Source organism: Corvus hawaiiensis, chromosome Z (assembly GCF_020740725.1).
Source record: "Corvus hawaiiensis isolate bCorHaw1 chromosome Z, bCorHaw1.pri.cur, whole genome shotgun sequence".
Classification (NCBI taxonomy): Eukaryota; Metazoa; Chordata; class Aves; order Passeriformes; family Corvidae; genus Corvus; species Corvus hawaiiensis.
The window spans coordinates 24,398,846-24,418,896 of NC_063255.1; the positions used below are offsets into that span (position 1 = coordinate 24,398,846).

Sequence of the window (20,051 nt, forward strand, 5' to 3'; positions counted from 1 at the left end):
TCTTTGGTTTTGGAGGTGGACATTTCTTTAACAGAAGGTTAATTCTTGAATGTCATTGCAGCTGCCTGATAGATCCCTTTGAACGGAAAAATTTCCACGTGGCCAGTCTACGTGGATTGTCTGAAGTTGGCAGTTGTTTCCAGAATAGGTGAAACTCATACTACAAGTTTCTGGAATAAAAACAACTAAGAAACCAATTGTGAGGTTTGTCCAATATTGTCTTCTGGTGATTTTTGCTGGTTTTCTCTGTTCCACCATCTCTTCCTCTTTACCCTCAAGGTCTATTTGCTGGTAGAAGAGGTAGATCAAGTTCTCCACAAGAAATGCAGGAATAATTCCATTTGACATATAAAATGGACTAATTTTTAGAAAGTGCTGAACATCTACCCTTTTAAATTTGGGCTGCTTCCAAATGTTAAGTAGCCAGAATTACTAGACACTTTGAAAAATTGCACTTAAAATACTAATATCATTAGGGCTATAGCAGATGAGTAATCCAGCTGTGATTTTTAAACATTGGACATAAACTAATACAAATGCAGTAAAATGTCTTCAAAATGTAGATAAATAGTTTTGCAATATGCTATGTGTCTTCTCTTAGATATGTAAGAGTACGTTGTTGTTTATCCTGTCAAGTTCAGTGTGCCCATATTAAAAGATATCCTGTTGCTTCTTTTGCATTATAAATCCCTAAAAATATAAGAAGATATGAATTGATGTAATATTTGCCTAGAATTATAAACAGTAGCATCATATCACGTAGGAGAAAGTAGTTGAAAATAAGATGTGGTAGCATAAGGAAGAAGATAAGGAGCATGCAGAACAACCAGATCAAAGGAACAGGGTACTAAATCTGAAGTGGGTACTACTTCAGGCCGCCAGCATGACACAGAGAGTAGTGGAATACTATACTCTGTTTCAGGCAGCTGTCAAAAGGATAGGTAGTAAAGGGTAACATACAGCATGGGACAACAAAAATCACATATATTTATTAAATATTTGAAAGATGATTCCTGACAAAAGGAAGCACCTCGAAGTATATACAGTTATTGGGGCATTAATTACTTTGGAACTGTTCGACTTGAGTTGAAGAAGAAGCAATACTAACCTAAAATAAGAGTCTTTTACATGATACAGAGACGCAGAGCGCGTTTGTTACATGGTGAGTAAAGGATACATATTGAATAATACACCTATAACATGAACAACCACAGAGCACTGTAGAACAGCTGTAGAACTGTAAAGCAACTGTAACAATACCCATAGAGACAATAGCAAGTTGCTGCATTGACTTTTGACTTTTCTATATGAGCTCCTTGCTTCTATTTTTTCATACTTTTTCAGAAACTGTACATTGTATAAAGTGATCCATCTTCAACAGAGCATGGTCAGGTTTAGGTGAGGAGAAAGGGCCTGTATGGAGCCACTGCTAATCCAGAGAAGTGAGTACTTTGATAGCAGGTGATTATTCACCTCTTGCTCTCTGAGTAGTCCAATCATTAAAAAAAAAAGTTTTCACATTTTAGTTTCACTGGTTACAGACCTAATGCCCCTCTCTTGGGTCACATAATGAGAATTAGAGGCATATTTCTTACTGCAGTGTTAAGAGACCATTTTCTGGCAGCTAATTAATGCTCCATCCTTACCTAGACTCAGAGGAATTTCAGTCTTCTTATTTCTTAAAGAATTTTTTTTTAATAAGGGAAGTCTTTTGGCAGTTGGAAGTTATATCTTTGATGTTTTAGATATTATCATTTCTTCCAACACTATTTCAGATTTCTTTATAATCCAAAGAAGCTTATTTTTGATGTAAAAATTTTTAATTACATTTCTGAATCTCTGTGGTTTTTCTAATTCTTTAAATCAAAACACACAGCAATATTCTTGTGTGGGGATTTTTTTTGAAGATCACTTTTATTTCAGCAGTAGCATATTAGTTGATATAAATATATAAAAGATGAACAAAGGGAAAAAACCTGCATAGCAGTGGAAATAGTTTAATTAATTGTGTTAGAGAAGGTAGTAGATAATACTGTGTGTGATGCTTTATGTAAAGCACAAGTGACATCAGCAGGACCTGAGAGGATAGTCTCTAGCTCCACTTAAGTTTGTTTTATTTAAATTGCCTATATTTGTTTTCAGCTCAGGGTAAAAATAGTTGCTAACTCTTTGTGTTTGCCTTTTTGGGGATGGGGAAAAAAAGGTATGCTAAGGCATAGTAATAGACTACAAAGACAGTATAGAGCATGCTGCTTCCATATGCCTTATGTTTTTTGTTTAGGAGAACACGCTTAAAAAGAAAAAAGTTATGGGCTAGAGAAGCCAATGGTATTGGAGTGAAAAACACACATGGAAAGTCTTTGAATGGCTTGCAAAGGAACAGTGGAATAGCAGGAACTCTCAGGTGCCAGCAAGACAAATCTCCCATTGTCAAGAGAGTCCTGAACTCAGCAGGGTCTGCAAGCTTCTGGTTTTTTTTGACAAAGAGTGTCTCAATCCAGTGATAAGCACCACCTTTCCTTTTGCAAGATACTGCAGAGTATTTTACTGAGTTTGTATCAGTATGCTTAACTTCTTACTTAGAAAAGAAAAACACAGTTTGGCACACGACCGTCAATTGTTCCTCTTTTCTCAGCTAGAGAGTTCAGTCTGTCAGTGCCTTTATATCAAGATGAGGTTATAGCCACCCACTTCTTCAGATATGGCTCATCAGAGGGCTCAGAGGAGCAGCCATTCTTCAAGAAATTTTACCTTCAGGTAACTGATATCACCTGAGCAGGAGGCTTGGACCAGTCCATCCAGAGGTCACTTCCAACCTCAGCCAGGGTTTGTGACTCTGGTTAGGAATATGGTAACAATTGTGGTAGCACAACCTCACTGAGGAGTGCAGATGTGGGAATCAGGGACCCCCAAGCACTGATTTAGGTCCTGACAACAGCATGTGTTAGGCCTTTGGGAAAGTAGAGTTCCACCTCTATTGGATTTATCAGTATCAACTCTCATGGATACTTTTACATGACCTGACCTGGATTAATTAGCTAATATTTCTTCAGTGATTTGCATATGTAAATGCTATATAAATGCTAAATAGATATTAACTCTGAAACTTGCTGCTACTGCTCACATCACTGTAGTAAGAACCACTTTCTTTCTCAGTGTACAAAGGCCAATTTGCCCAAGGATAGAGCCTGCCACCACTGCAAGGCAGCACCTGATAGTCTTCAGTGTTGTTTTCAGTAGTCTTTGAGGGTTTGCATCAAAGGACACAAATCCTGTCTAACACCAGCATTTTATCTAAAACTGACAGTGAAATTTTTTAGTATGATTCCTACTTTCAAAATAGGATGGCTTTTCTTCCTGTATGCTTATTTTCCAGCTCATCAATATAACAGAATTTATAAGATTACATGCCTTCTTTTGTGCTATGCTTTTTTTTTATGACAGTAATTATGGCATCCACCTTGTGGTATGTGTCAGCATACCGTGAGTATGATGCCTGAAACATCTTCTCAGCTAAGGGTTATTTGAAGTGATGTACACAGCTCCAACTTACCTGTTTTTCTCTATCAGTCACTGTGAAAACAAGCAGCTTAGAAGCAGCAAATCTCTAAAACTTGCACCACTTAGAGAGGAAAGACCTGGGTGAAATCAAATGGTTTATGTTTTCAGCCAGAAATAAATAAGGCATGGACTATGGCTCTCTCATCTACCAGTGAGTTTTATTAAAGAGTTAGAGCAAGCTCCAGTTTACAAGATATTCAGAACCATATGTATGCATTAATTAAAGGAATGTGGAGGAGGAGGAGGGGATCTGAGAAAATAACAAAGCAGCAGTGTATGCGTGCAATGATTTTTCATTCTGTTTCGCTTCAGCTCTGCCCCTGCAACAGAGGATCTAATCAATCTGCCGGCTATTAAGTTTGTTAATTGATAATGCATACTAATTAGGCTGTGCGCAGTTACTTAAGAGACTTTGCTAAGGTGATTGTAGGCACAAGTCCAAATGGAGTTTAAAGTATTCTGTGTGAGGTTAAAACCCATCAACCAGAATAGATGGATTTTATATTATAACAGAAGGCACAATATACCCATAAGTATTTAATGTATTGCGTGGTTATCCATTGTTACATATCCTAAGTCTACCGAACAATTAAAAATATAAAAATAACCCCTAAAAAATGTAACTAAATAAGGTGTGTGTATGAATATGTAGAAATACTAGAGATGAAGGGAAGCTGAACCTGAACCAGTCTTAAAATAAATATTCATACTAATTTTCACACTTATGTCCAGGAAAAATAGTATGTAGTTCTGCTGCACGGAAGGAGCAAGCATAACAAGAACTCAGCCTAATCTAGCTTTATGAACTTTGACAATAAGCCACATAAAATTGACATGCCTTTCTGCCCCCATGCAATAGGGCAATAAACCAGTAGTCACAGAGTAGCAACAAAAGCATGTCAACTAGCTATTTGTGATACCTAGGGAAACTCAGAGCTATTGTTTATATCATTAGAATATTATTATAAACCTAAGAGTCTCCTTTCCATTTCTAGTGACTGTGTTTGAGGTGCTCCTGACCTTAAAGAGGTAATTTTTTACATATTAATAGTCTTGGTCTTCTTTCCCCCGCCTTCTTCTTCTTTTCTATGCATCATATAAAATGAAAGTTCTTTGCAATATAAATTTGGAGTTGGCAGGCACTACTGATGGAGGTAGTGGGCATTTAATTAGTGAATGAATTGTATTCTCATGGTGTGGCCATTGGACCTAAAATCCAAGCTATAGTGCTTTATTTAACTATATGAAAATGACTGGGTGACAGTATTTAGTATGTAGGAAACTATTTTTTAAGGACTGAATACTTAGAACCCAAAAGACAAAAAACAGCTAGAGAGAAAGCTGACTTCATGTCTTGCAACCTTGTTAAAGAAAATTTATTGCAATAAGATACGTCATATTGAAAGAAGAACTATTGCAGTAGAGATAATTTTATTATCTGCATGTAGCCAATGGATATAGTTGGAGTGACAGTATGTATGTACCAATAAAAAAGTTTAGGTAGCTACAAATTTGTACAACAATAAGGGTGAATTGCATATGTTACAATTATCTGTTCTGTATGCAAAGATTGTGTATTGTGTTGAGGATTATGGGGAAAATACTTTCTATTTGTTTCATATCAGCCAGTGGCTTCAATTTGTGTACAGTACAAATCTTGGTAGACATAAGGACACTCATCTAAATGGCTGAGCTGTGACCCAGAGGGGCCATGCACAAAGGTGGTGTTCACTAGGTTTACAAAAAAATCCTCCAAAAACTGTCAATAGGCTTTGTGACATTAGCAATGCAGCCTTCACAGTGAGAGATATAAAGACAACTTACAACAAACTTTCTTGAAGTTTTCTTCCTCTGAGAGTTCTGTAGGAGACATAATATCTCTTACCCCTTTCAGTGCTTCACTTAACAGTCTGTAATGAATGAGTAAATAAGAGGAGGTGAACTTAAAAGGCAATCAAAGTCTCAGGGAGTTGCTGGCATGAATGAGTGATTCTCACTAGACCAGTGCATCTTAAAGAGGATACAAAGAAGATAATTTTACAAGGGAGTGTGATAACAGGACTGTGGAAATTCTTACATATTGACACTGGAGACAATAGGATTTGAATTTTTCCCCCCCAACACCAACACTTTTCTGAGGCACATCCATTGAACATTATGTCACTGAAAGGCCTGCTTCTCCTTGATGGGGAAAGATGAGCACATCCAGAAGTAGTTCTGGTCAACCAAGATCAGAATTGCCCTCTGGAGGCTCCTGTTGCTCTATAGACCTCATCATATTCCAAGAAAGGATGAGGTTCCTAATGCACTGAAACATGTCTGTATAGGAAGTTTGGATGGATCGGACTGAAGAATTTTGCCTATTTCCATAGAGCAAGATGTTTCAGGGGGAATAGCTTCATCTATCTATCTATCTATCTATCTATCTATCTATCACAAATGTAAGACAAGTTACACCACTGGTCACTCCCTGTGTTTTGTCCTCTCATGTCAGCAACAAATATGTTGAAGAAGCTTATCTTAAACACCAGCAATAAGTTGATCACTGGTGATTATGAAAGAAGCTAGATGAATAACATTATTGATTAATGCTGAAGGGGAGCTTAGAGTGAGGTACAACATGGGTTCTTACATTTTAATGTGTGGTTAAACAATAAAGGGAGCTCACTTAGCTGTTGAACAGTCTCCTTTAAGGCTGTCTTCTGAACAAAATGAAAGTACAGAGCAGGTTAAATCATGCTATGCCTGTTCAACAGACCTGCCTCTTCCAGGAATATTGCACCTGCATTATTGAAGAGGTTTCTGCTCTGACGTCTTTCTTTAGTGCACATCAGTGAGATTTTAGCCCATAATGTCAACTAAAGTGAAGTAAATACTAGGAAAAATGTTCTGCGAATATTTGCTCAAAGTGGAAAGTGGATTTCAATTAGACCATGTTTGCAATGCTTTCACATTTGCTTTCCAGGAACACTTGAGTGCTCAAGCTTTATTAGTATGAATAACTCATGAAAAAGTGAATGCTAGTTCAAATATTCAGCAAAAGCAGATTTTGAAGAGAAAATTCACTGGAGAAGTGTGTGGCTAATTTTGAATAAGAAGTACTGCTGAGAATTTTACAATGTTACTATCTCTTTGTGGACAGCTTACAAAGAGAAATAAAGTTAGTATCTGTGGATAATTTTCAGCAAATTTTCACCCAGCTCTAATGTAAAAAACCTCCCAGTGATGTTGTCATTTCTGTAAGGTTAATATTCATTGTTTCTGGTTTCTTATGAGATTAAATTCTTAGCTTGTTGTCTAGGGCATGCTTCATGGAGGTTCAAGCACCTAGGGTTCTCATGAACTTAAATAAAATTTGAGATTGTTTAATACCCCCAGGACTAGATCACTAATTCTTGCTAGTGTATATATCTCCTGCTATAGGTAGCACAGGTTACACTTTTATAGAATTGTGCCTACTCTCCCACTTGTGTCGTCTTGGAAAATTTTCTTGATGGTCTGGGTGAAATGCACGGCATTTAACTATGTTTGTCAACACGCATACTTTTTACTTCATGCACTCTATTACTATATTCTATAGAATCGTATTTAAGATTAAAAAAGACTGTAGGAAATTTGCTGGATTGCAGTTTCATAAATTGGTGTGGGTTGGTGTTTTATTTCAGTGGCACTCCTAAGAGTTCAAGAGACTATTTAATACAAGCAAGACTCCTCTGACTTCAATTAGAGTACAAATCTTACAGCTAAGGACAGAGAATTTAGAAAGGAAAAGAGTGCCACAAAATAAGTAATATTAATTGTAATTCTAGTCAAACCATATCTGAAAAAGAGTTTTCTAAATTCCCCCTTTCAAATTCGACTGCTTCCTTTTACACTTTCACTCCCTTTCCAAGTCTTCCTCTCTTCTTTCATGAGGGGAAAAGGAGCATTACAACCATCTCCTACTGCTACTTTTGTTGTAGATGATATCTTCTTTGATATCATGCTTCCCTCACTATATACAAAGCCAGAAGCAGAAGCAAAACAAAACAGAAAAAAAAGAGAAAAATATTTTGCCTTTCACAATACACGAAGGAAAATTATTAACATTCAGCTTAATTCTCGAGTGTGAACTAAATTATATGGATTTAAAAATGCAGAAATGAAGATGAATGAAGCTCTCTCTTGCTTAGTGATCAAATAAAAAATAAACATTTGCCTAAAATGATTGCCATTGCTTAATACATTTTATATGAAATAAGATACTCTGTTGTACCATTTCTCACAATATGTAATGCTTTGTTTTTCTTCAGTACTATTTTGCTGATTTCTAAAATATTAAAATAGATCCTTTTGCCTGTTCAACAGCAATTTCTTTATATAAACAAATGCTTCTAAATGCTTTAAGAAAAGAGGTATTAAATTGGTTAAAACACAAACCATTAGTAAGCCTCACAGAAAAAAATCTGCAAATGTGAAAACAAGAAGGGAAGAGTACAATGCGCATAGTAATTATTGCAATTCATCAAATCATAGCATATGTACCAGCACTGAAATTATATCACCCGAAGAGCACAGACTTTTTACATAGCCTAAAAAATTCCTTGCTTTGTTACAGTTGTACAAATAATTCATTTGATCTCCCTTATGAAACATATATGCATGATGTCTCCAAGGGCTGTGTTGTATTTGCTGTTGAATATAGTTTACACGATTTCTATATAGATTTTTCCAGGGAGAAAATCAGAAAGCAACTGCTCAGATCCCATAACTGAGTATTTTACAAGGCATTGGAAGTACTAAAACTCATATTTTATTGTAAGATTTTATTTAAAAATTATCCACGGAAGTACGAAATAATGAATAAACTCGAGTCCTGAATCTTTCTGCGTACAACTGTTGCCCTGTGAAGACTCACTGATTGTTCAGAGTAAAATTTGGAACGGAGCATTCCTTAGGCACAAAGTGAGATGTCCTTTATCCAAAGCTTATTAACTTTTGAAAGTAGTGTCCACCTAAAATAGAAATAAAATAGAAATAAAATTGATCTTCAATTTACTTATCATGTTTGTCATCTAGTTTCTTTAAATTATGTTTGGAAAATGCCTTCTTCCAGTAAATATACAGATCTTTTTCCTTTCAGTTTAAACCAGAGTTTATCATTGATACAAGATTTATGAAAAAGGAGCAGAAGAGCTAAAGGCACATGTAGTAATTCTGGTTTGTTAATTTTTTTAGTTGGACAAGTGCACACAATGAATTTTACACATCAAAATTTAAGTCTCACAATTCCAGCTCCCAGATCAGGTGAACTAGAGAACTTCAATTCCTTTTTTCCCCACTTAAAACTGAAGTAAACTGGAATTGAAGACTTTGCTTTCTGTTTCGTTGTTCATTAATAGCTTCAGTTTACCTCTCGCTTTTATGAGTTTGTATGGAAAGTCATTGGCTTCATTAGGGTTTCTCTTGATTTATACCAGTTTAAGTAAAAACTCATATTGGCTCTTTTCTCTCACTGAAGATGTTGCCCATGAGATGTGTCAGAATAATGACTCAGGAAAATGAAGTCATAGACTAGACAGGGCTCCCAGAGAATGAGCGGCCTTGCACACTTCACTGGTCCCCAACATCAGTGTGCGCCGATCCTGCCGTGACGAGGATTACCTGGGGAGGTGCCTGACATTCTCCGTGCCTGCTCAATCTGTTCTGTGTGGCAATAGAGGTGATAACTGTGTTGTGGACATTTGTCCTCGAAGAGTACATTTCTCATACCAATAGCCTATTGACTTTCAGTAATTGCAAACTTAGGGAAGATTTTTATTGGTGTGCTGGAGATAAAAGATCTCTTGCCCCACTACCACAATCTTCCACAACGATTAAACTGCAAGTGGGAAAGAGACAAATTTGGTCCTCTCTTCTCACCCATCTGAACCGGGTATTGGTATCTGCCTACATAATCAAAGAATCAGCATACAGAGATTTATTTCACAGCGGGACTTGCACCACAAAACTGCAAGGCAATTTGTTATTGATCATTTGTCAAGTTTTTTTGTCATAGCTGGATGCTAATAAGGGATATGAAGGATGAGAAAAAAAAGAATACCTGATTAATAGCCTTACCTTTAAAGACAATTATAAAAAAAAATTAGTATTACTTTATAGAGTCAATAGTTTTGAAAGAGGAATTCGACCAGTTATATTACTTGTTTAAAATATAACAAAGACACCTGGAATTATAACATCCTTTGCACAGTGGATGTCATATTATGTTTTTTGGTGATTACGTCAATTTAATATTTCACGTATTATTAATAATTCCTCATTACATAAAATTATTACTAAACTGGCAATTAAGTGAATGTGAAGGATCCATATGCTGAAGTGTTTGTAACATTTCAATTATGAACTTCACATCAAATGTCTTCCAGTGTACATCAATAACATTAATGAACAATCTTTTTGCCAAAACCACCCAAATGCGTTCCATTATCTTATTATATTTTCACAGAGCCTTGCTACATCTTCATAAATATTAGCTTCAGGGAGAATCAGGTAGTCTAGTTTCTGGCTCTATAGCACAAACAGGTTTCCTCATATCTCAACAGTTATCAAATCTAGATATTAGTGTTTCAGCTAACGGCAACTTCTTGTTTCAACTTGTCTTCATCAACTTGATTTTACTCTTAATATTTTTCTTTGCATTTATATTTCCTCCTAATTGTTTAAAATAAAATCTCTCCTCAGTTAAGAACACTTCCCTTCTCACTGTTGCTCTTCAAAGACAGGTCTATTCTCCTAAATTAAACTAAATATTTATCAGACAGTAGCCAGGAAAATCTGTGCACTGAAAATCATAATGGTGCCTTTAATTCTTGCTTTCAATCTGTGAACCACATAGATTAACTGTCATCTTTCCTGTAAAAGCGTGTCAAACAATTTTGAAAGACAAACAAGGTGAAGAAAGGTAATAAGTGAATAAAACAGACAATTAGTATGCATACAAAACCCCTACTCATTCAGCAGTACATTTTCCCTTGCAAGGACATACTTCTCCAAAGCAAAGTGTGTTAGTAAGATAAGTGAACTTCAGAAATGTTCCTCCTTTCATGTTTGGCATTCTGGTTTAATCCGTCTGGGACTGATGCCATTTGTTTCCTTGTGCTTTGAACTGATGGACTGTGGGACTACCAGTGTGGCACAGATCTTGCCTTCCTGCAAAAAGACAAAAGAAGTTTTGCAAAAACCTGCAAAGAAACCTGCAAAAGTTTTACCAGTGGTCATTACTGACCAATGTTTATTAGACTGTTCCTCTCACTTGCCCCTCTTTAAAAATTATATATTTGCCCATATCAGTCTGATATTACTGCAGAAGGCACAAATATGAGATAAACAAACCATAGAGAATTTGTTTCCCATTGGTGGTTTCCATGCAGATTAACGTGTCCGTCTTTGTGTCCAAAAGCCTGGACCAATAAAGTATCATCTTAATTCTTGTATGATACAAATTAGCAGTAAGCAGAGAAATACTAATGCCTGCATTTATCCCAACAAAGAAAGATAGTCAAGTTTGAGGTTGCTTCTCCTGAGTTGGGTAAAGCCTCTAATGCAGGCTCCATACAGAAAGACATAGTTTATCTCTCATTTAGTTCTTGACTGAGGGTTTAAACTTCCACCAGGCTTCTCATCATTGTTATAAAACAGGATTCTCTGCATTTGCAGTTTGTACACTTTCAACTTGCCCGGGACATTTATGCAAACACAGGGATGATCACATTACATCAATGCCTTGGAGCCCATACCACACAGATAGCATGTGGTACAATCCTGCAGAGTGTCTTAGCACAAGGGCACTTTATTCTTTCCTGTTTCTATTTGCACACAGGTCCACTCTTTAAAAAAATTAAATATTGCGGTAACAATAGCCTAGACATGGGAGTACTATAAAGCAGAGATGTCCTGGGGAAGATGACAGAAAAATCTTCTTCAATACTATGAAATTTTTGGGTTGGGAGCAAGAAGATTTGCTCCTCCACAGGGCCAAAAACTACAGTAACCATTTAGAACACCATGGCTTTGTCAATAATGTTTCATAAAAACACTAAAACACCAAGTACCTCTTGTATTGGTGAAGATAATTAATTTTTAAGAAAACACTTCAGCCAGGATTTTCAGAAGTAGATACAGATTGTAAGTGTTCCAAAATTCAGATTCCTAGCATCTGATTTTCAAATCTTCCTGACAGGTTTGTGAAGAGAACATGAGTGGCAGTGTTTCTTTTCAAAATCATCTCTTTTTAAGCTTTCTTCCTTTGAGAACTCCAAAATTAATTTATCTAAAATTATTCTCATTTTCCCTCCTTACTTTCTGAGAATATTCATTAGATACAAAATTTCATGTAAGCATTTCTCTGCTTATATGCATAGATGACATAATGTTAGAAGTCATAACCTGTTCAGGTCTCCCATTTTGTAGTGGGAAAGTGGCCTTTTGGAGACAGATTTGGATTTTGGGTTGGTTGAATGGTGGACTTTTGTAGAGCAGCTATTAGCCAGAAATAGCACTGGCTCAGACAAAGATCTTCCTTCATATTTTTGTCAGTCAGCCAAATTTTCACAGATTTCAAACTGGCAATATTCAGTGTTGAATTTAGAAAAGGGAAAAAGGGGCAAATCAAAGCAGTTTTCCTAGTGGAGTTTTGGTATGTGCACATCATCAATCTGGTTAACTGTCCTCAATATTCCATCTCATTCTCCCTCTCTCTTTGTCTTTCACTTATGGACTTCACACAGACATTCATACATATTCTGCCCTTCAGCTTTGTTGCCTTAAGTGATCATCTATTCTGTGAAAATCCCTTTTCTCCATTCTTTTCCTGCTCACAGAACCCCTCTCCACAATGCAAAAAAAATTGTCCTTATTTGAGTCTAATTCATTAAAGAGCTAATTCAGGAAAAGCCAGTTGGAGTGGGAGAATCTACTTTCTATGAAGATTCCAGCACCAGGAAGTCCTTTGGTGATCCGTTATGTGAGCAATCATGCAAGTTAGAGATGTTCCAAAGTAACTTTCACTTCAGACTTAACTGAACTTTACAGGACTGCAAAAAGTTCTATTTGCAACAGAGCTCAAACCACAAAACCACAATATATAATAAAGGATGCTCTTTGTTACAGAAAACCAGAAAAAAATTAAGGCAGCAAGTAATTTTTTTCCAGAACAAAAACGACCTTTGCCTTTACTAATTATTTCACCACCAGTCACAGAAATGAGCAAAAAATATTAATGGTTTTTCTGACTGCCAATAACTGAAATTTAGCTAAGTGTTTTAGACAAAATTCTGATGTATCTCTTCCAAATCTACCTTTTTTAAATAAGCAAGTATTCATAGTTCATTTGAGACTGCCATTTTCTTGAGAAGCTAGGTAAATCCCAGAACCTTTGAATTTGTGCGAGGTTGATGACAGCACTGTTGTCTTTATCCTGTATCTTTTTAGAACTTTGAACATTCAAGCATTCTGGGGTTTCTAAAATTGCAGTGAAATCAACATTTTTCACATGAAAAATAAAACAAGCCTTTGTTTTCACAAAGTCTTGCTGGTATTGATATATAGAATTATTTTTCATCTCCAACCAAAGGTAGTAAACTATCCTCAAAACAGTCATGGCAAATGTGCCTTGCTAGAGGTACAATCTAATCATCCACTATTGGTTAGGTTTAGTCAATCCCACCGCATTAGCATTTGCTCCTTCAGCTTTGTAGAATACAATTTTCCTTTTGCTTTCAGTTATTTTTAATTTGAATCTATTCACTGTTCTTATTATCCATTCTTTGTAATAATGGAGTATATGCACTTCTTGTAATAACCTAGCACCTGAAATAAAAAACCAGCCCAGGACTCCATTGTGCAAGAAACTGTACAAAAGCAGAAGCATTGAGTCTTTGCGAAATATGCAGTCTAGATAACACATTAATTTTACCATGGACAACGAAAAGAGCTGTGTAATTTGATCAGTATGATGGGACATCAATTCATCCATTAGCAGCTTCAGCATTGTCAAGCTTATTTGTTGGCATCCCAGCACAAGAGAATTGAACAGTGCAACATGAGGATGGATGGAAAGTATCCATCAACATGTGAAGGGAGGCAGCACCGGATCAAGCTCTGACAAAATCCTGCAGGTATTGATATCTATCAGCATCTTTCAGCTCCCACAGAAGATAGCAAACCATCCTCAGAAACAATTGCAACAAGTACAACTTTGGCATGAAAAAATACAGCTTATATTTTCACCTAGGCCTTGCTGTGTTTGAGCCAAGGGACTTCATGAGGATTAACACCATGCTTAATGTGAAACATTGCATGAAGGCACAGCTTTGCTCTGTCTCCTGAAGGCCATATTCCCCTGGACCTATACTGGTAGAGCTTTGAGGTGTTTGTTGTGTGCATCTGGTCTCCATCAGAGCCCACTTGGAGGTCTCTTAGGCATTCTTTGTTGCAGGCTTCAGATATGTGTGTGTTTTATTTTGGATGTTTGGCTGTGAGTTACCTGGGCATGGCAGCTGAATGCAAGTGGAAAGGGATTCTTTTGGTGACCCCTCCTGTACACCCTTACAGTATTTCAAACATTTAGCAAACGTTTGCATATAGGTCATTTAAACTATCTGGATGAATCTAATTTTCTGAGAGATAAGTTAGCTTTTTTTTAGTACCTCCTTATTCCATTTATAATCTTATTTGCCAAAAAACATCACTCTGGACATTGGAAAGACCTTTGTGAGCCTAATTACATACCCTACTGATCCTGAGTCTTAAATGACTAATGCCATTTAAAACTTTAAAAAACAAATGTTTTTTTTGAAAATAAACCACAGTTTTATATTCAAATAGAGACAAAACGGGATATTCCCGATGTGCTCCATAAAGCACTGACATAAATCCTTGGATTTATGTAGACCTGTCATGCAACAGGATCCTTTGGATCTTCCACACTACTCCAGCACACCGAGATGAGAATTTAATCAATGAGAATCAATTCATAGCCCAGCTTCCCTGCAATTTGTTTTTCAGTATATGTGATGCAATGACAGTTTGTCTTTATAAAACTCTGATCGTAATTCCCAGGAGCTGCTGGGTGTGGGGAGACAGCAGAGTTTCTTCACCCCTGCTGCTACAGGATGTCTTGGCTATTGTAATTCCCAGCTTTGCAGGTGCCAGTGGTAACTCTTCTCTCCTCTTTCTCTGTGGGAGATGTTTCTCCCACTCTTCCTGGAGGGTGGGAGCACAGCACGAGGGAGAATCATCAGCAAAAATCTGCAGCACAGCTAAAGGAAGAAAGAAACCCTTCCATTAGAAATTTTACCTGAAGGTGCAAAAACCTCATAGAGAAGGGAAGGAAGCCTTTTTTCCTCCTTAATAAAATTTTTATTTAAACCAATTGGCAAACCAAGCTACAGCACCCCACACACCAACTTTCAAGTCAAAATCATTGTAATCAGCATGAGTTGCACATTACACACTTTTTCCACGTATATCTTACCAATGAAAAAGTAATGCCAATATAAACAGAGTTAACTGTTTGTAGGTGCTAAGAATAAATGCACTTCTTTCCTTTGTGAATGGCTAGTTTGGCAATATGTTGTAATGATATTTTTCTTTTTACGGAATCTACGCGTCTGGGGAAGCAGACTATAGAGTAACAAAATGGGGACTTACCAGAGGCAAAATAAAATATGCTTGATGGACTCCTGACAGAAATAAATGGTGTAAATCAACTTTATTAACCACTCAGACATGGAGGCCAGCTGCAGTCAGTCCCCAGTGTAATAGAAGAAAACTGAAGACAAATACTATTTGGAAAATACAGAGGTATTGCTGCCAGCTCTCACAAGACACATCATTCTCATCCACTTGGTTCTCTGCTCTGCAGCCTGCCCAGAGCTCCAACAGCTCCTATCCATCCTGCAAGGTGGTCTTGAACTGCAGAAGGGAAATTAAAAAGGCAAAGGACTGAGCTCCTGGTATCCCCAGCAAGTTGCCTTTGCTGATGCACAGTTTCCCCATCACTCCCTGGGACGTGCCTGCACCTAGAGCCCTATACAAAGGGAAATAAGGTCTAGTCTTGACCCCACATTCAATCTCCTATAACTTAATCCTTAGTCAATATGAATCTGGATACTCATCTTCCCAACACGTTTATTCATGGGGACAGTTTACAGGTAAATGGAGATATGAGATACTGCTATTGACATTGTGAAAGAGCGTGGTTTAAATTAAATCTGAGTTCATCCAACTTAATTAAACTTAATTACATTAAATTAAACTTCTAATTCCACTCTTCATGTTGAAACAATTAAGATCTATTTTAAGATATTTTTAGTAGTAGTAGAACTTTTATTTTTTGTTCTCATCCCCTGACCTCTGCCTGGAATCTGTGTGTGTCTCAGAGGAAGGCTTTCACTACATCCTCATCCCAGTGCATAAAAGCTGCTGTTTTTTCCTGGATATGACATAAAACATTGAAATAACATGAGGACATTTGCTTTCAGATAAAATATCTGGTATTGTTTATATCATATTATTACAGTAGATTAAATTTGATATAAGCTGATTTCCTACAGAGGCCTCTATCACTTCCACTGGCATGTTCATTCACTTCGAAGTGAGGGCAAGTCCTTTTTTAGATTAGACTTTCCCCTTTACAGATTTATTTCTCGTTGACTCCATAATTATACAATTAAAGCTAATATAGGTAATTTAAACATTTAATTTATTTAATGGCATTGAAGAGAGTGTGTAAGGTCAGAGGAGATCTGAGGTCCTAGAGATGCACAGAAGTCATGATTCATGAGTGATTTCCTGCCTGTGGTGATAGTTATCTGGGTGACATTGGAGGATAACGACCAAACGTCTGAGAAAGGAGCTGCCAGGAAAGCATCTGCTGCCAGAAGTACGAGAGACCTCAGAGAAGAAGTCTTGCTAATGTAAAAATAATACATTTTAAAGTTTATTTTTAAATAGAATGAGGCAGAATCCCTCTTTCTTTATTATAAGGAAGGCTTTCTCTCAAACACTTCTGTTTTGGTGTATATGTAGAAAATACCAATATGAACCATGTCTGTAAACCTGGCATGTCTCCTGTAACAGTGGCTTAGGAAGCTGACTAAAAGTACCAAGAAAAAAATTCATATAACATTAGTACCTATGAAGGGCTGAGCATTTGCTAATGAAGTGAAAATACATTAGTAGTATGAAAGAGGGAAACAAATGTAAACAAATAAATGCACAAAATCCAAAGGTTGAGCCAAATAAATTCATTTTCCTTCCACTGAAATACATGCCATGGAAATAAACACATAGAGAGAAGTGCCTACTCAGAAAGCATCTGGTCTTGTGTCTCTATCTATTGTACCTGTTTGTATTCCTACAAAATAAAAAAAAACCTCTCTGCACTCCATGTCTCAGAGGTGATGGGAATACATGGTGAGTCAAAGATGCCAGAGGCAACTGCCTTCAGTATCTTCCTGTAAAATGCCACTGGAGGAGTAGGCAGTGAGTTCTGCTGTGTTTGCACCGCCTTCCTGCAAGACTAGTGAGTAAAAAGCCCTCCCAGTAAGTCTGGGCATTTGGATCTGTGTGTGTTCAAAGTCTGTCCAGCACTGCACGTTTGTCCGTGCCTCACTGCCCTGTGCCCCATGATAAGTCTACTTGCGACTGGCTCTGCCATTGCTTTCAAAATGGGTTTGTCCTAATTTGTTCTCTACTGTGTTCTTCTGTGAAGAATAAGAGCCTGTACAGGATCTGTGTTTTATATCACACTCAGAAGCAGATTAGACCAATGCGCTATTGAAGTGTGAAGAGAAGGAAATTTTGATCTCAAGGGCCTTCAGTGGGGAGACCCTATACGTACACAGGGATTCAGGCATTACAGTTTAGTGTTACTAAAAACACCTGGAATCCCTGCTTAGCTCGTGTCAGGGTGGTCTGGACACTATGAAAAGTTAAAAACAGAAAGAGGTATTCCATGGGGAAAGCAGCTCAGACCTCAGCAAGAAAGCAGACATTTCCAGAATCCTACAGGTCCATAAAGTCTGCCCTAAGTCTGTACTAGGTTACAAGCCACATTAAGACTAACTCTCCAAAATCCCAGGCTACCACAGTATCACAGGATAACATAACTTACGTAAAAAAACACATCAAAATGTCTTACAGGCATGTTTTCTCTGCAAATATGCTGAATTCATGAAGACAAACTCTGTTTGAATGTCCCTTGCTAGAAATCACAAATTTGCTATGAGTTAGATTTTTAAGGTTGCTTTTCTTCAGAACTGCATTATTGTTTTAGAACAATATGAGACCATGTTCTATTAAAAGTCTTTCAAGATCAGGTAGATCAGATCGAAACATAAATTAAGACATTTGACATAACTTACCAATCCATCTAGATAATATTGCTGTGTAAAATCACAATGGGAGAAACTGATAGCTGTTCAAGACAAGTAAAAACTAAGGCAAGTCTTCTCAAAAAATGGTTTCAATAAAATAACATAATAAAGCAAAGTAAACTAAAACAAAAATGAGATTAAAGCTGTGCACAGACCTACTAATCCCAGAACAAACACCCTTTTCAATATCATCCAACCTTGCCCAGTTCAAGTTTTCATAGTCCCTTTCCGGTGCGCACCAGAGCCTAGGACACAGCACCGAGGACATCCTGATGAAGATTTGTGTACCCCACCTTTGTCTTTGGGGTAGGGATTGGGAAGCGTAATATTAATAAAAGAAATCCAAATACCATACTCACAAGAAAACACTAATTTGCAAAATAAACACCATGCTCCAAACAGGCCAGTTGAAAAGAAAAATCAGCTTTTTATGCAGAGGAGGAAGACATTTCCATCCATAGAAAATTTTCCCATTCTTTCAGCCCAGGAGGGAACACAAAAAAGCAGTAGTACAGCTCATGTCAGGATAAACAGGAGACAAAGTGGCAACACTTTGGCTGGTATCTGACAATGTGCATTTCTCTTCTGACAAGAAAGAAAATGTAGTCAATGTATTTCTGCAGGTTAAAAATGTTGAAGTCTACAGTACTGTCCTGGCCATGTCACTACCATCAGAGGGGCACAGATGAATGTGCCAGGTAAGTTTTGGGCTGGACAGAGCTGCCAGCAGTGGCAGAGGACAAATATTCTACTTCTTGCAGGCTTTTGCACTGTACCAGTTATTAGTCTCATTGCAAACATGATTATATAAAAGAGGATGTTTCAGAAAAAAATTGGTGTGAAAAGAAGAAAAAGAGAAACCTGTAAATTTTTCTTTAATTCACATTCCCCATTTTAAAGTTTCTCAACTGTTTCTAGACAGAGATGATTTTTTGTTTGTTTCTTTGGGTTGGTTGGGTTGGGTTTGGGTTTGCATCTTTTTTTCCTTTGGTTTCTCTCTTCCTTAGATCAAAGCATTTCAGCAATTTCATTTAAAGAAATTGGTAGGACATCAGTGATGATATTAATCCAGAAAAAAGAGAGGAGCAAAAAAGTAAAGACTTGTTATCTGAAGGTTTGAGGATCACATCATTCCTCAAGTAGATCATCACATCATCCAGGGTTCGAAAGATTATCTTTAGCATCTTGAATTGCAATCAGAAATCAAACTGAAAGTCTTACAAGAGTCTTGCTGTTTTATGGTTTGAGGTATCAGTATAAATAGAATAGAATAGAATAGAATAGAATAGAATAGAATAGAATAGAATAGAAAATAATTTTTCAGTTTGAAGGAACCTGCATTGATCATCTAGTCTAGCTGCCTGGCCACTCCAGGGCTGAGCAAAAGTTAAATCATGTAACTAATGGCATTGTCTAAATGCCTCTTGAAGAGTGACAGGCTTAGGGTATTGACACCCCTCTAAGAACTCCATTCCGGTGTTTGATTATCTGCTGGTAAAGAAATGTTTCATAATGTCCAGTCTGAACCTCCCCTGGTGCAGTTTTGAACATTTCCAGACATCCTATCACTGGATCCCAGGGAGAGGAGATGTGCACCTTCCTCCCCACTTCCACAGATCAGGAAGCTCTACAGAGCAATAACCCTTCAGCCTCTGTTTCTGCAAAACAGATAAAGCTAAGGCTGTCTCTAGTGCGACTTTCAGGGCTGCCTCAAAGAGTTTTGAATACACCACACACAGAAAACCAAGACCTTTCAGGACCCTGTCTACTGGACAATTAAATATGTGATCCCATTCTTACCAGTCTTACATTAACTACTTGCTGTAAGCATGGAAGCAAATACAGTTATCATCAGCAGGCTCTGTATTGATCCCATAATAAGAAATTTCCACTCAGTTTTACTTGCTTAACTTTCAAGATCTAATCCTTGATTACCTGTACCTCTGCTGGTGAACACAGGTTGTTTTTCAATTCATCCAACATCTTTTAGACTGTTGCTTTACAATGACTCAAACCTAAAGCCTGCCTGTTTCTCCCGAGCAGAGGCAGATATCTGCAGTGCATGAAATA

At 37.1% G+C, this 20,051-nt stretch overlaps 1 long non-coding RNA gene across 1 annotated transcript; it reads right to left on the reverse strand.

Annotated features, from left to right (window-relative positions):
- Positions 1-1,981: 1,981 nt before the first annotated feature.
- Positions 1,982-14,860, reverse strand: LOC125319965. The gene is made up of 3 exons (XR_007200945.1): positions 12,519-14,860; positions 10,589-10,752; positions 1,982-8,555 (listed from the first exon to the last, which is right to left on the reverse strand). It is a non-coding gene; the product is annotated as an uncharacterized LOC125319965 (long non-coding RNA).
- Between the last annotated feature and the right edge of the window lie 5,191 nt (positions 14,861-20,051).